Below are 17,795 nucleotides of genomic sequence, written 5' to 3' on the forward strand. Positions count from 1 at the left end.
GTTACTTACTGTTGAGAAGCATCAGAAAGGGCAGGAAGGAAAGTAAAGGATGTCTGGGAAAAGAGATTAATGTGACAAATGTTCTCACTTATGCTTATTAAGTAGCTGTAAGGAATCAACAGAGCATTAGAGAATTTTACCTTCTAATGAACAACTTCAGTATTACGAAAGATAATTTTAGTCATATTTAAATCTTTTAATATTAAGACTATCTGTCATAGGTAGTCTGCTTCAGCACGTTTCTATGCATAAATGCATACCTTTCTTTACAATCTAGAAATAGAGAAACAAGCTGCACTGCAAGATCTACTTTATTATTTCATAGCATTATCAGAATTACCACTATATTAAAATGAGCTTCACGGGTTGCAAAAGTAATAAACCCACTCATTAAGAGGTCAAATCCATTAGGTTATTTTAAATTCGTCAAATGCTCTGTTACCTTTTCCTGAGTCTCATTTTCTACCTAAATAAATTATAATCTCTTGAGAAATAGGTGTCAATACAATTTTCTCAATAGGGTCCAGCAAAAATGCACAGCTACAATTTTACTCAAGAGTGCATTTAATGGCCAGGTTTTTACTCATGTATTAACTCATAGACAGTGACTGACATCAGACCACTTCTCATCTAATTCCTTTACTCCACCCACTGAAAGGCAAAATACCATATTGTAGTCAGTACTTGAGTTTAATAGTGCCTGCTACTACTAATATATGCTTTATAGGAGGAAATCATCCATCTGAACAACATCCCTGGTACATCATACCTGAGTTTTCATTATAGAGCTTCCATGGTTATCAGCAGCATTCTGCTGAATTTGGTGCAAGCTGACAGCAGTATGCAGAGGTGCTTAATATAAAACTTCTGTTCTGGATCTGATCCAACGTCAACTGTAATCAAGAGAATTCACTCCATTCAGCTTTAGGTAGAACTTCCACTGTCAAATTTGCCAAAGCAGTTAACATTACTTTAAGACTCTGGTAATCCCTGCAATCATAAATACTCTTTACATTGAGATGACTAAGGTGCTTCTGTTATTGCATCTAAGCCTGCACAGAAGTGTAGGAAGGATAATAATGGAATTTGTTTTTAGTGTGGGGGAAGGAAGACAACTTGATTTCATGCAGAATCCTTACCCTTCTGAATAAAAAAAGCCTGCCTCTCTGGAAATGTGAGTCTAACCATTCATAACATTTAAATGGATGAGTGCTCCTAATCTAGTTGCAGAGCTGACAGTTTGACCTGCCCCTAGAACAAGGTTTTGCTGTGGTGTGCATTCATTTGCAATAAAATGTTCCTCTTGGACCCATTTTGTAATCTCAAACTGACACATAGCCTGGAGGAGTGAAGTATCCCTCCCACAGTTCCATGGTGAATTGTAATCCCATTTTAAACTTGCATACCTATTTAGCTGTGATCTTCAGGTAAATAATGAAGCTAGAATAAGCCTTTGCAGTATCAGACAGAAGAGACCAGTAGTAATTCTCACAATCTCTGCTCTGTTATGCATACTATATTTACATTTTTATGAATTCTTCAGAACACCTGCCTGCTTCTTGAGTGAAAATTTTCCACCAAGTCAAAATCCAGGTCACTTTACCGTGTCAGAGTGTATTTTAATATTAACAAAACCATGCAGTTCAAAACCCTGATTTGGATTTGCTGAGGTGCAAAAACAGCTCAAGTATCGACATGATCTAAACAGAGTTCTACCCAAAATATGAGTAAAATATACTGAAAATAAATGATTATTAGTTTATTACCTCTTTGACTGCTACAAGCTATTGAAAAGGGTATATTTATCCAGACACCTATTAGTTAGCAACAGTTCAAATGCCAAAAATGACATGATATGATGAATTGTGAAGGGAAAGAGACAATTAGGTTTTAAAAGAAAATAATATTTGCATAGAGGCTTTCAATTCATTTTAATCTTAAATCGAGTTCATCTAGAGGCATTTCCTAACTTTGCACAAGATCATGGGAAAGGCGAAGAGTCAGATCTTGAAATATCAACTGAGGGGAAAAATAGCTTCTATTAAATACTTTAAAGCATGAAAGAGATTCCTGGGATTTTCAGTTCTCTGCTTGTTTTTGAATTTACTAAAAAGATACTGTTCCTACTGAACTCCTAAGGTTAAACTCAGATTCTCTATTACAAAGCCTCTCTTGGCTTATTCACTGAGTCATTGATTCCTTGTTTTTAAAAAATAGGTAGAATACAGAGACAAGGCGGGACAAGATGGAAAAAAAAGCAGCATAACTTTTGCAGCAATATATATAGTATGTTTTTGCAACAATGTTGTATGCTATAATGCAGAGCATTGTGTATTCAGACCAATCTATTCAGATGTATAACTGAATTTGCAAGGGCTGCTTAAGCTAGTAAAGACATTTTATTATGTAGTAAATGCAAAATCACTATGTGTATAAATGTTTAGTCTAGGAGCAAAAATTTATTGATCCCACTGTTGTATAACTACAGTAGAACAACTGTAATTATTGATGTGATATTTATCTTCATCAGACATTTACCAAATTATCCTTCCTTTCACATTTTCTATTTCATCTGGAGACATTAGTTTTGAAAAACTGTTACTGGATGTCTTATGTACCTGGGAGAGGACAGATTTCTGATCTTTTTTTTCCCATGAATTGTGTTCAAGTGACACCTAGCTGTTTTAGTACATCAGTGTATCAAATTGGTGAGGCATCTTTGTCCAGTGCTTTGCCCCTCTTCTCTGTGTACCTGTCCACTTGTTACTATCACAAAAGATGCCAGTTAACAGATATTTAGAAATCATTTAGTACTGAAAATAGTTATAGAGAGGGGAGCTGGCAGAACTATGAAGAAAGACATACAGTGGGACAACTTCTTGAGCTATTCCATCCATCCAGATACGAAGGAGATGAATGTTGAGAAGAGACTGAGAAAAAAAAGGTTTCCACTTTCTGTCAGAACAAAATTGTTGAAGTCGTATGAGTCAGCATTCTGGAAACAATAATGTTCCCTTCATTGGCCATTAATTAGCATGATAAGGGTAATGCATGAAATGCTAGAGGTGATGCTGCTGTCTTGTTACTAAAGGCAGTAAACATCATGAAGATCCTCTACTGAAGGCATTTGGGCTTTTTCCTTCCTTCTGTTGCAAAGCAATATCAGAACTTCACTCCTCCGACAATTAAGACCCTAGTTTCTAGGCTTTATTCAATAAAATATCCCCATTTGTTCCTTTAGCTATTGTCTTTTGGTTTAAATATTCTTTTTCTGTCATAGTGTATTCTTATTTTTGTATAATCTCTTCCTTGTCTACCTTCCAACTCTGTTGAAATCTTTGCTTCTGAAAGTTGTCTTCTCTCCTCTTCCTGAAGTATCCAAGAAATTGAGACAGTCTTTTGATTTAGAACAACTCATAAGACTCATGATTTTTTTTAGATATATATAAAAAAATCATTTAATATTTATTTATTTCTGTTATTAATCTGTAAAATTTTTTTACTGCAAAATATTATTATACAATCAAACCTAAAATTTCAAATTGAAAAATTAATAGAAAAATATCCTTAATGAATATATTTTCCCACTTTAAATACTCGTGCTATCAAAAAAAAAGGAACATTATTCCAATTTAGTAGGTGAGAAAATTAAGAAATCTGCCATTCTACCTTCAACTAATAGTTCAGTCTTTAGCAGTGTGTAAGCATGAAAAAAATCAAACCATTATCTTGCTACTGTATGTCTGTTCTAATTTATAAACAGAAGAAATTTCCCATTTCCAATCTGTGTGGTACATGAAAGTATGTCACCTTGCTACTTCCTTAACATGATCTGCTCATCTCCAAACAGAAGATATTTCTTGTCATTTAACACTCAGAAGAATTAAGTGTTTTGCATTTATAAAGCAAGGAAATAAGGATGATTTATATCAAATGTTTCAAATTACATTAACAATAATAACAGTATGTTGAAATAAAATTATCCTCCCTTAAATTACCCTCCCTTAGGACTAAAATAAATGTTGTCCCTAACTCCATATTACTGAGAAGTTTGAAATAACTTCTGAAACATTCATAATTCAACATTCAGAACCTATGAAAATGCAAGAGATTAAAGCTGAAGTTACTGCTTTTATTATGATGCAGTATACAAAAATATGTATAGTGTTGAATTATTTTTACAATAAAATACTTGTACCTAATAACTTTTAAAAGGATGAGTATGAATTTTTGCTTTTATTTTTTTTTTTTTTCATTTTTTCTTCTGCCTTATCTTTCTGACTGGCAAATTAATGCATCTTAAATACAAGTAATAAACATGTTTTCGCCCCCAGCAAATATTTTTGTGCCTAAAGACAATAAGAAAATGTCCTAATGCATTAGAAATCCAATAAGAACCACAAAGGTAAAATAAAAAATGGTACTAATAATATCACACAATGTGTTTTTTCGTTACATCATTGTGACTAGAACAATTTGACTGTCTACATTATTTAATCACTATCAGCAAATTCTACAATTTCATCTTTATTAGCATGTCACCACTATGAAAATATGCAATTCTTCAGTTAAAGAAATCAGCTAATTATCTGTATGCACTGAAGTTTACCATGTACCACTATTTTACAATTTTAAAATACTTTATTATTCCATGCATTTGCATTCTGTGACTGTGAGCTAACAGAGTATCAGTTTTCATCCAAGAAGTTTGAAATAGTTGGGGTTTTTGTTTGTTTTAAATAATAGTGTAGTGAGATGCAAGCTTTAATCCCGGTCAACTTTTTTTGGAGAGTTCTATATATAGATGTCTGTATTTAGTAAGAACATGTCACTGTAGTGAAAACTGCTCTTTTTATATATCAGGTTGTGTATACACATATACACAAATAAATAATAAATAACAGAGCCACAATATAACTGAAAATAGAATGCTTGTTTTAGCTCTTGGTGCAACATTCTACTTAACTGGTATTTATCATGTGTATAAATTGCTGTTTTTCATATATGTCTTGAATGCCTGTTATTTATTCTATCATGTTTGATTTGTCTAAAACCAACCAGATAAAATATTAACTGTTTGCTGACAATTTATTTAGAGCACTGTTTTAAAATCTAGTTCAAAATACATGCTTGCATAGAAGATACATATAAAATATTTATTTAAGAGAATAAAAGTACTTTGTGTCTTTTGAATACTTACATGTCATTTACTAGTTTGCTATATTCCCAGATGTAAAACCTGAACAAGATTATATGCTGTTTAAAAGAATTAAAGATTGCCAAATGAAGAAGTTGATGTGAATGCAAACAACATACTTTCTTCAGTATTCAGAGTAGAGAGTTTATATGATACATAAAATTACAGCATCATACAGTCCCTCTTGTTGCTCTTGACACATTGTGGAGCATGGCCCAAACATTGCTTGAGGAATAAAGGGAGAGGTCACGCAACACTGGAGTGTGGAATGGGGGCTTAGGTCCTGTCGCCATCCTCTGATCAGTAATGAGAACTGTCCCTAGAAGTGCAGGCTGGATAAGGCCATAGCTATGCCTCCGTCACTGCCCTCACCTTATCTATGCCTAACCACGTGCGGCTTGAGCTGTGACCTGTAGTGCACTGTTGTCACTATTTTCTCAGTGGCCAAAACAAGCCAGGGAACAAGATGAGGCATATGTCCAGGTAAAAAGCAGAGAAAAGGCATAGAACAAGAAAACTACACCTTAGAATCATAGAATCATAGAATCGCTAAGGTTGGAAAAGACTCGCAGGATCATCCAGTCCAATCATTCGGCCTTCACCAATGGTTCTTGCTAAACCATGTCCCTCAACACAACATCCAAACACTCTTTGAACACCACCAGGCTTGGTGACTCCAACACCTCTCTGGGCAGTCCATTCCAGTGCCTGACTACCCTTTCAGAGAAGTAGTATTTCCTAACGTCCAGCCTGAACCTTCCCTGGCACAGCTTGAAGACATTCCCTCTAGTCCTATCACTAGTCACATGAGAGAAGAGGCTGACCCCCAGCTCACTACAACCTCCCTTCAGGTAGTTATAGAGAGCAACAAGGTCTCCCCTGAGCCTCCTCTTCTCTAGACTGAACAATCCCAGCTCCTTCAGCCGCTCTTCATAAGGCCTGTGCTCCAGACCCCTCACCAGCTTTGCTGCCCTCCTCTGGACATGCTCCAGGGCCTCAATGTCTTTCTTACAGTGACGGGCCCAAAACTGGACACAGTACTCAAGGTGCGGCCTCACCAGTGCTGAGTACAGGGGGATAATTACTTCCCTTCTGCTGGCCACACTATTTCTGATACAAGCCAGGATGCCATTGGCTTTCTTGGCCACTGGGCACACTGCTGGCTCGTGTTCAGTCGAGTATCAATCAACACCCCCAGGTCCATGTCCTCTACACAGTCTTCCAGCCACTCTGCCCCAAGCTTGTAGCGTTGCCTGGGGTTATTGCGGCCAAAGTGCAGGACCCAGCATTTGGTCTTGTTGAACTTCATCCCATTGGCTTCAGCCCAGCTATCCAGCCTATCCAGATCCCTCTGTAGGGCCTCGTTATCCTCAGGCAGATCAACACTTCCAGCCAGCTTGGTGTCATCTGCAAACTTATTGAGGGTGCACTCAATGTCCTCATCCAGGTCATCTATAAAGATATTAAACCTTGCAACACAACATATAGCCCCTATAATACTAGGGAAAGGAATGAATCACAAAAAATGTTAAACTTGACATCTTTAGTTTAGATTGCAATTTAGAAATATTAATAAGCTTTGGACTTTAATTCTATACTCTTTAGATTCTAGTTCTGAAGTATCTGGAATACCTCAGCTAACTCTACAACATATATATTTCAGATATATTTCAGTAATTGTGTGTTTCAAGTTGTTATAAACTAATGATGAGCAAAAATGAGTGCAGTTCTTGCAAAATAGTTACAATGTTCCGTTCTCAACAGAGATTCTGAATATTTGCAAAGCAGTCTTCCAGATGAAGAAAGCTGGAAAAAAATAAATGCAGGAAAAAGTAAATACTTATGACAACTGTAATTGGGAAAAAAAAAAAAAAAAAAAAAAAAAAAAAAAAAAAAAAAAAGAGCACCCTCTCAAAGTTTTTTCCTGAAGGTTGGCAGAATCTATTTTTCATAGTGAAATCTGGAGGTTTTTCACTTAAAAGCACACACACACACACACACACACCAAAAAAAAAAAAAAAAAAAAGTCATTTTAACTAACAAAGAACCTTTCTCTCCTTCTTATTTCGCAAATTGCCTAGCTGCTGAGAAAGTAAAATTTCTTTCAGAATTGCTTCAGCAAATGTTTGTTCCACAGGTTACAGACCTTCAGAAACACACCATGGCAGTATTGGTCCCTAATAGGCTGAAGTTCTTAACAGAAAATCTACACTGACATAGGATCCACCGCAGGCTGCAGTGAATGTACAAATTCCAGCATGATCTCCTGACCAGGGCTAACAGGGGATCTGCTCTGGCTAGGACTGGAGCTCTTCCTGCCCTCCTCTACCTTGGGTGCTAGCAGGGAATGACAAAAATGACCAAAACCTTGGAGACATGTCTCTAATACAGTATGGGAACATCATCTGAGATCAGTTGGAGTGGTGTTAGTCCTCATGTCATATGACTAGCAGAGCCAAAGTCCTTCATTATTTTGGGTAACACAACATGTACAGTCAATAAGTGTACAGTTGGAAGAGTAGCACGGTTAAGATGGTACTTTACAGGTGTTATAGTTAGAAAGATTATTGTGGTGGAAAAGAGATAATCAAAGAAGAAATGCTCACCCACATCCAATGATCTAGACTCACAGTGGAAAACTCCAAAAGGAGAGATCTCCAGAAAGAGATCCTTCCTCAGTGGCAGTCAGCCTTGAAATGGCGGTCTAGGAGGGGTAGAGCCAGGCTGGTCACACGGGTGAATTGCTTTCATCTGTGCTCCCATGGCTGACTCAGTCCTTCCCTCAGGTTATCAATCAGTGGATTCAGGCCATGATTCAACAGTTCCCATACACAACACCACATAGAAACTCACACTGAAGAAGTTCCTAAGCCAGAAGCCTGAGGTTCAAAAGCAACAACTTCACTTCAGAGAAGTATTTGGATAAAAATATTGAACTTGTAAACCACGGGATTTAGAAGTCTTACATGCATCCAGTTGTATGGGACTTGAAAGATGCTAAGAATACTTTTAAATGTCCTGAAAATGATTTTTTTTTTTTTTTTAATAGAGGAAGATATAATGAATATTTGGTATGATATTTTATTATCATCTGGAATGTGAAGCATTGCTCTCTGGGAAATAAACCTTTCCTTCGTATAAAAAACAATAAACCCAGAAGGCCGTAAAACATAAAAAACAAAATGAATTTTGCTGTTATTGAACATCCTTTCAACTGTGTTTCTGGAAGAATTGATAGGGTATTGTGGTAAAGTCATGGGGAAAAAAAAAAAAAAAAAGCATCTTTCAAATCATAGAATCATAGAATGACGTGGGTTGAAAAGGACCACAGTGATCATCTAGTTTCAACTCCCCTGCTATGTGCAGTGTTGTCAATCACTAGACCAGGCTGCCCAGAGCCACATCCAGCCTGGCCTTGAATACCTTCAGTGATCGGGCATCCACAACCTCCTTGGGCAACCTGTTCCAGTGTGTCACCAGCCTCTGTGTGAAAAACTTCCTCCTAATATCCAACCTAAACCTCCCCTGTCACAGTTTAAAACCATTCCACCTTGTCCTATCACTATCCACCCTCATAAACAACCATTCCCTTTCCCGTTTATATGCTCCCTTCAAGTAATGGAAGACTACAATGAGGTCTCCCTGGAGCCTTCTCTTCTCCAAGCTAAACAAGCCCAGTTCCCCCAACCTTTCCTCATAAGAGAGGTGCTCCCACCCTCTGATCTTCTTAGTGATCCTCCTCTGGACCTGCTCCAAGAGCTCCAAGTCCTTCCTGTACTGGGGGCCCCAGGCCTGGATGCAGTACTTCAGAGGGGGTTAGAGATGGGTTAATGGAGAAAGAACAGTAGGAATAAATGGCCTATGAAAAATCTATTTATAGCACCTGCAATGTATTCTGCATATTAAAAACAAAGTTCCAAATAAAAAGACTGTCCAAATCATTATTCTACTCAACATTTCAAATCCAACATTTTCATTGTTTCTTAACCAAAGGACCTATAATTAATCTAGTTTTATTTTTTTCTTTTTAAGATATGCTAAAATAAAATAGTTCCTATACAAATGTTAATTATAGCATTGCATTATGGTCAAGCATGGTCCAATTAAATAAAATGATAGATATCAAGTTTGAAATCCTGGTCCAGTCAAAAGGGAGATTTTTGTATTCATGAATTTGCAAGAGGTTTCAAGTTAACCATTTTCGGGATAATTCCTGGAGTTAATCTGATAATTTTACTTAAATTGTAGCTACAATTTTTAAAGGTACTGCAGAATAGTACATCTCACTGAGGTTTAGAGTTCAAGTCTAACTTGTATGGGGCCTTTGAGATTCCAATCTGTAGATAATAGAGATCTTTGTCTGCAGATATCATAAGATTCCTGGTGACACCTTGAAAAGTAAAATCCTGAGTTACCTTATTGAAAAGATGTACACTTTGGCAAGGAAATTATATTTTTACCTGGGAAAAGAAGGCATCAACTAAGTTAGAAGTATAACCACTAAGTCTGTTTTTACAAAGAACAGCTGAATGGCATTTGCATGAGTGCTGCATGAGGGAATCCATACATATGACCATTTCAGGGCAGCAATCATTGTAATTAAATATACAGTTTGAAAGAACTGAGAAGAGGAGGAGGAATAGTCAAATGACATCTATAAATCTGGGAATATTGAGTTTAATCTGCAGCTGTAAGATTTCTGGGAATTTCTGATGAAAAAGAGTAGTAATTATTAGAAAGGCTTCATAGAGTGTGGGATTACTTTCAATGAAAAAATGATTGTACTTGTGGAATAAGCACTCTGAATTTCACAGCACAATCTAGTACTGTCAGGTCGCAATTATTTATTTATTTAGTCTGTTGTTTAAAATAATGGAGTTTGCACTCCTGCCCCAGATTAATTTAGCGTATTTTATTTCATCTAGCTTTTGCTGTATTTTAATAATTCTATTTATACTTCTACACTATAAATGTGAGCTTGCTCTCATTTCTTTTACATACTCCTGTTTTCTATTGCACAAAGCTCAAATGAACAAACTTTCTCTTTCACTGGGATCTCTCCAGGCAGAGAAACAAGAGCACATGGCAAACATACATTGGTCATAAAATTGAGTGCAACCTACTTAAAAGAATTGATTCTGTGATATTGAAATGGAATGAAAAATAGCTATTAAAACATATACATAGTATAGAAGGATTTTACCTTCTAGAGACAGAATTGTTCCTCTTGAAACATTTGAAAGCTACATGGCATTCCTATAGGCCATATTTCTGATGTTCTCAGTATCAAACCTCCCCCAGATATATGGTGTATATGTAGATATAACTCTCAAAAGTCAGTAGCTGTAAAACAGCAGTGTTTTCCATAAATAGCTCAAGCACTTCGTGTTTGTTTTTTCTAAGGCACATTTTTGAAGACATTTTTCAGTGTTTTTTCTCTCTTTTTTAACTAAGACAATAAGAAGCTCAGTAAGAAATGTAGAAACATCTACTTGCTAGAATTCACATGGTGAATATATAAGTAAACATAAAAATGAGAAGGAATATGGATCCGAGCTTGAGGCATTTTTGTATCTTCAGACCTCCTTTGGACATCGACCAGAATTTTAGGAATTCTTGTAGTTTCATCCTCATCTTGCTATCAGCCATTTAATCTTCTTTGGCAAGATTTGCTTCCCCAGGAGGTTCATAATTCTGTTCTGATACTTAAAAACTTTGTGCCTTACTTTCTTTTAGCTTTTATCTTACACAAAATATTTCCTCTTTTTTATCCATATTTTTTTCCTCATTTATATGTTTGTCCTTATCCTTCTCAATGAATTTCCTATTCTTTAGTCATCACATTCTCCTTTGATCTGCCAGAGGGGAGAAGGACACTACAGAGGGACCTGGGTAGACTGGATTGATGGCCCAAGGTTAACAGCACAAGTTTCAATAGGACCAATTACCGGGTCCTGCATTTTGGTCACAACAACCCCAGGCAACCCTACAGGCTTGGGGAGGTGTGGCTGGAAAGCTGCCTGATGGAAAGGGACCTTGGTGTACTGTTGGACAGTCAGCTGAATATGAGCCAGCAGTGTGCCCAGGTGGCCAAGAAGGCCAATGGCATCCTGGCTTGTATCAGGAAAGGTGTGGTGGGCAGGACTAGGGAAGTCATCCTGCCCCTGTATGCGACATTGGCGAGGCCTCACCTCGAATATTGTGTTCAGTTTTGGGCACCTCAGTAAAAGAAGGACATGGAGGTACTGGAGCAGGTCCAGAGAAGAGCAACGACGCTGGTGAAGGGCTTGGAAAATCAGCCCTATGGGGTGAGGCTGAGGGAGCTGGGGCTGTTTAGTCTGGGGAAGAGGAGGCTGAGGGGAGACCTTATTACTCTCTTCCAGTACCTGAAAGGTGCTTACAGTGTGAGCGGGATATGTCTCTTCTCACGGTGACAGGTGAGAAGACAAGGGGAAATGGCCTCAAGTTGCGCCAAGGTAAGTTTAGGTTGGACGTTAGGAAACACTTCTTTACAGAAAGGGTGGTTAAACACTGGAATAGGCTCCTCAGGGAGGTGGTTGAGTCACCATCCCTGGATGTGTTTAAGAGCTGTTTGGATGTGGTGTTCAGAGATATGATTTAGCAGAGGGTTGTTAGACTTAGGGTACTATGGTTAAGCTGTGGTTGGACTTGATGATCTTTGAGATCCTTTCCAATCTAGAGTAATTCTATGATTCTATGATTCTATGATTCATTCATTTTCTAGCACTCATCTTTTACTGTAGTGCACTTATTCTGTATACTTAACTTTCGAAACATTTTTGAAAATTGTTCAGTACAAGATCAGCTATTAATGTGTCTGGGAACATGAAGCCGTTATGTTCCATACATCCTACTGACTTCAGTGAGACAGTGTCTGCAAGCACACTGGATAATAACTTGTGTCAAACACATCTGGAGACACTGTAAAACATTTAACACATTAGTGAAGCTACCTTACTAAAACATATATTAGAGCATGAGGAAATGAAGTGCTCCATGCACTCTGATCTCACTCTGATATTTGGATGATAACAAATATACTCTTGACATCATCCACAGGGCAAAAGTACAGGCATACACAATTACATGTTCACTGTAGTAGCCAGGATACATTGAAACCATCTGATTTTTAAGTCATGTAGCCAATTAACGGAACAACCTCCTGGCAGCTCTCCTCTAAAGCAAAACACTCAATTATTCTACTGCCACCTTAAAGCACTTTGGACTATAACAATTGGCATTAGTGTTTCTTTCTTCCTTCCAAAAAAATTAAAACTTTAATTAGCAGAAAAGGTGAATAATATACTGTGGCTTACATTAATCTTCCATATTAGTAAATCATTTAATGGCCATAAATAATATATGCATATAAAACTTTTAGAAGACATAGAACTATTGAACCTGTTGTACTTTAAAAATATGACTTTTCTCTACTTTCTAGCCTGGACAGGTGCTCAAGGCATTTTCACTCTTCAGTTTTTTAACCAGCAGAAAATATTATTCCTGGGATCAGACTGGTTTATTTAAACTTCAGTGGTAAAAATTTGGCAGTCAGGGCTTGCTTGAAAGTCACTCAGTAGCACTGAAGCTGACATTTCAGTGTGTTTCCTAATGCCATAGAAAGAAAGATTTTCTTCAGCTAGGTGACTCTTTATGGATTCATCAAGAGTAAACAATTTTAAACTGAAGTTAAATACAGTATGCTAAATAGAGTACCCTTACTGCTTGTAAAGACTTTTTTTTTTTTTTTTTTTTTTTTTTTTTTTTTTTTTTTTTACTGTTATCACACAGCACCATGTAGATCGTAATGTTCTTATAGTTCTTGCTTTGGGACTATAGCTTTCAGCGGCTTGCATAAGGCACAGGATGTTTAAATAGGAAGCTGCTGCTTTCCGTGTATCACTATTAAGACAACTTCCTTACTTTCCTTCTTTTCTCATGAAAGGATACAGCTGAGGATACAGTGTACTATAATCCCAAACACCTGTTAGGAACAGAGTACACCCCAATTATTCTGTTCTTTCTGTTTCTCTCTAGTCATAAACAGACTAGTTTAGAAATTAAATCTTGAAGGACAGCAATATTACTCACACCTGTGCTTAATCAAAAGTAGAAATAAACATCTAATGTTCCTATATTTGACCACATAAGGAGGGGATATCAAATACAACCTTTTTATCTTCTTGAACTGTCACCAAAGTGGCATGAATGTCAGATGTTATGCTACTATGTTTGTCTTCAGTAAACACAGTCTCCAGTGGTTAAAATTTTAATACCATGTGTAGGTGGCAGTATTTTACAGGTGACTGCTGCCATATCATTACTACTGAAATCAATCAGGATGGTTTTCCCACTGTGGTAATTCAGTTCATAAAGAGTTCATAGCCAGCAAAAACAAATGGTTGAGGCAGAGCATGAGAAGGAAAATTACACTTAGGACTTTTGAGTAACTTTTTGAGTTACAAGGTGTCATGTATGAAACTTTGTGTTTGCATAACAAATACAAAGAGGAGTTGAAACAGAAGTCGAACAATTCATTCTGGTTATCACTGTGTAAATTTTGAAAGCCTGCCAAACCCATTCTAGTATGAGCAGTCAGTGAGCAAAGCGGTATGTCATCTACCCTGCATACACACAAAAACCTGAAAATAGCAAACAGATTCTTAAGATTAATTCCAAAGTAAACTGATGATAATTGTTCTGTTTTCAACTGCCTACAGTAGGTTTTGCATCAAACCCTGGGTCCATTAAACAAAGATAATATAATGTTTTATTTTTCTATTATTAGAGTTGAAGAACTCCTTTAATAATCTATTATGTAAATTAAAACATAATATACTTAATAATTGAATTGATCTATTTTTTCATTATGCAGATAACTTATACAAATTTTTGAACTGTTTGTGTCTTCTATGTATGTCATAATGATATATTTAGAATTTTTTTTTTTTTTTTTTTTTATGAACTCAGTACTATTTGGCACTAGTAAGTATAGTATAAGACATCAAAAATATCTGGGTTTTTAGTCTTTGCAGATACTGAAAAAAAAGTACTATTGTAAAAGTTATTTAATAATGATTATTGCTGTAAGATGAATACTTAAAAGAAAAGAAGGGACAAATAAGGTGCATGTGGGGGGTTATTATCTACCAAAGTGAGGTCTTCATATGTAGATGGGCTCCCTATGCATTAATACAAATAAATAAATCATGTTTCTGTACTTCTACCTCTTTATCAAGACAAAGGAAATACAAGTCTAATGTCCGTCCGTTTCAAAGTAATATTTCATACCTTCAAAAATTCATTTCATCTTTTTGCATTTTTAATATTCTAATGTATCTAATGAGTCATTCCAATTGCTGCCATAGCTATGCTATAAAGGTTATTGCATCAAATCTTTAACATACCAAACCTTCTCTCTATAGATACATACATATATATGATGTATACATTTTATACAGGAGCATTTAAGTGTATAAATGAGTGACACAGGTTGAAAATATGCCATGATAAACACAAAGGTAAATGTGGTAATTAACCTCTTAATTTCAGTGGTTATTAAGAATATTTTAATGTTAATTTTAATGTGAGAATGAATAAGCATAAAAGTATTTCTAAGATCTGAAAAGTTATGTAAATGAATCCCATTCAAAATTAAAAAACAAACAAACAAACAAACAGTTTTTTACAGAAATATTAGGTTTAAAAGTAGACAAAATAAAATTACCTGCATGAAAATAACACAAATTCTCTCTTGCATTTTTTATTTCTGTGGGTGATAGTCATACAGCACTGAGTGCTAAATCCTACTTATAATATACTAGACCAATTAATTAAGTGGGACATATTTGGAAAAGATTCTTAAGAAGTGAATAATATATAATCAGGATAGATAGATGCAGGGGCAGTAGTAGAGTATAAAACTTTAATTAGCACTCATTTTGAGATAATCGTGTGCACTGTAAATTTAAAAGTCAGAATTGAGTTCCACCTCTTTCAAAGTGGATGAAATAAACATCCGACCATACAAAACTACTATGTATTTTCTTTTTTTTTTTCTAGAAAATATTTCTAGATTTTTTTTCAAAGTGTTTCAAATGTTTTTATTTAGATTCTCATATATACATCATTTCAATTAGGTCTAACTTAACAGATCTTGGAGACAGAGGAAATAACTAATAAAATTTCAGAAAGAATTAAAAATTCTTAACAGAATGGTTATGTCTGTTTAAAATACTTGATCATCTGAAGATGTCAAATAATCTACAAATTCAGGAATTGCTACAGGCAAATAATTCTACTGGGGACTTAAAAAAAACCCTGGGGATCTACTGGAACTAGACAAATTCATGACTAAAACAGTATATACTCAATTACTGGAAAGTGACAATGGATCCACTGCATAGGATTATATTTATTTTCTCCTTCCCTCTTGCAAGTTTTTATTCAAGAACGCCTATCATAAACTTGCAAAGGTAAATGGAAAGGACAAAAAGCAGAACACAAAAAATGAACTACTTGAGTTATGAATTAAAATAGTTAGCAATCAGGATGATTTATAAGCACCAGAATAAAATTCAAAGCAAGTGGCAGATTTTGTGATGTGCTAAAATTAAAACTGGATACCTTTCCTATAGTCTTTTTTTTTCCAGATTTACATTATATATCATTAGTGCTGGGTTCAATATAAAATGTTTTTATACAATAGCTTCAAAGTCTTATAGATCCTATAAAACTGTCTATTTATTTAATGTTCACAATTTTATGCTATTTAATCCCCAACAGAAGGCAAAGACCAATATTTGGTCTCTTCAATATCTAGAACTACAGGTAGAGTTTGCACATCCATTTGGACGTGAGACACCAAATCTGTTCCCTTAATGGAAGCCATAAATATTAACCAAATACTCTCACTTATATATTATAATTTACTTTCTATAAAATCACAGAACTCCAAAAAAAAAAAATTGGAAGTAGTTCTGGAGATTATCTAGTCCAACCACCTCTGCTCAACAGAGATTCGGATTAGGTGTTGCCACTACATATTTAGAAAATTATTTCCAAATTTGACTACCCTCACAGTAATTATTGTATGTTTCAGTGAAATACCTCATATTTCAGTATGTTCTTACTCGTTTGCATTCTGCCACTGCCAGCTCTTAACAAGAGTCTAGCAGTGTTTTCACTGCTGTCCTTATCAGTTATTTAAATAAATTGATAAGATCCCGCTGAGCCTTAACTCACCCAGTGTAATACATCTGACGTGCAGAAATCAGACCCTATAGCCGGTAAGGATATAGAGCAGGCATGTATTTATTGGTGATGCGCGTACACCCTGGTGCAAGGGGGATCGCTCCACCTAACTTGCACACTGTCAGGAGAAATTGTGCTATAGATATAGGTCGAACTAATACATAATCAATAGTTGACAGGAATTTGGATACATGTTCATTACATTCCTGAGAGCCCATTAGCATGCAGTCCCTCCCCACCTTGCACATGCGTAGTAGGTCATGATGATGAAGGCTCATAGTCTTCCTCACGAAGGCTTGTGGTCTTCCTCACTGCAAACTTCTGACCCTGAAGGGGGGGGTATCCCCCAAACTGGTTTCAACTTGCCCTGTAGACATCTAACAGGAAACAGGGGACCCCCCCCAAAAAAAGAATAATTAAAAAAAACAGAGGCAACGATCTGAGGAGAAACACACTAATTTACTAAATATAGTATCAGAATGCACAGTAACACACTATAATACAATATAATTCAAAATAATTGTTAATAAAATAAAATATAATTGAGAGAAGGATTGTCTGAGAGCTAAAGGCCTTACACTAATACTGAAGCCTTGCGTGCAGTCAGGAGCAGCAGCGAGACGAACCAAAAGCGAGCATGATGAGACGAGAAGAAAGAAAGAAGGCTACTCAGGTCAGGTGACCTACAGGCCTTATATCTGTTCCCCTGAGCAGGAATTACAACAGTACTCGAACAGCCTTCTGGGGAACGTAGTTCTTCTTCTCTTCCGGACAAGTACCCGGAACTAGAGCATTTGCTCTTTAACTCCCAGTACACTGCATGATGTTATGTTGTGGAATACCGATAACCAAAAATCATAAAACCATGACAAGTCCTTTTCTTTATGGCCTTCATCCTCCTTGTTATTCCAGACCTAGTGTCTGTGAAAGTGCTTGGAATCCTTTGTTTTCTAACACTCTCTACATAAACTATCTCTATTTGCCCTTTATTTCTACTCTGTGAAGCTACTTTCCCTTTTCTTGCTGTGAGGCCCCTCTCTCTATAACTGTAGGGTCCTGTTCTCACTCTTCACATCTGTCATCATCACCTCATATGTTAGATGCTGCAGTCCCTTCATAATCTTTGCAGCCCTCTCCTGGATTCTTTCCATTATGTCCACTTGTCTTATACCTGGTTCTCTACTCCACAGTCAACCCAGACACTGATGTAAGTTGTTGCTGCTTTTTTGCTTAAACTAGTGGCATATATACAGCTTTTTTTTTTTCTTAATTAAAGAAAAATGCTAAAAAAAAAAGGCTCAGAAGTATTACTCATAGTAGTACC

General features: G+C 36.2%; 1 long non-coding RNA gene across 1 annotated transcript in view; it reads right to left on the bottom strand.

The window, feature by feature from the left end:
* The window catches only part of LOC112531780, a 41,282-nt gene extending 24,051 nt beyond the window's left edge, over positions 1–17,231 (bottom strand). Inside the window, exons 1-4 of the long non-coding RNA XR_003073786.3 lie at positions 17,050–17,231; positions 16,711–16,848; positions 770–893; positions 10–53 (exon numbers count right to left, since the gene is read on the bottom strand). This is a non-coding gene — a long non-coding RNA (uncharacterized LOC112531780). The remainder of the gene's footprint in view (positions 1–9; positions 54–769; positions 894–16,710; positions 16,849–17,049) is intronic.
* Between the last annotated feature and the right edge of the window lie 564 nt (positions 17,232–17,795).

Source organism: Gallus gallus, chromosome 2, assembly GCF_016699485.2.
Source record: "Gallus gallus isolate bGalGal1 chromosome 2, bGalGal1.mat.broiler.GRCg7b, whole genome shotgun sequence".
Lineage (NCBI taxonomy): Eukaryota > Metazoa > Chordata > Aves > Galliformes > Phasianidae > Gallus > Gallus gallus.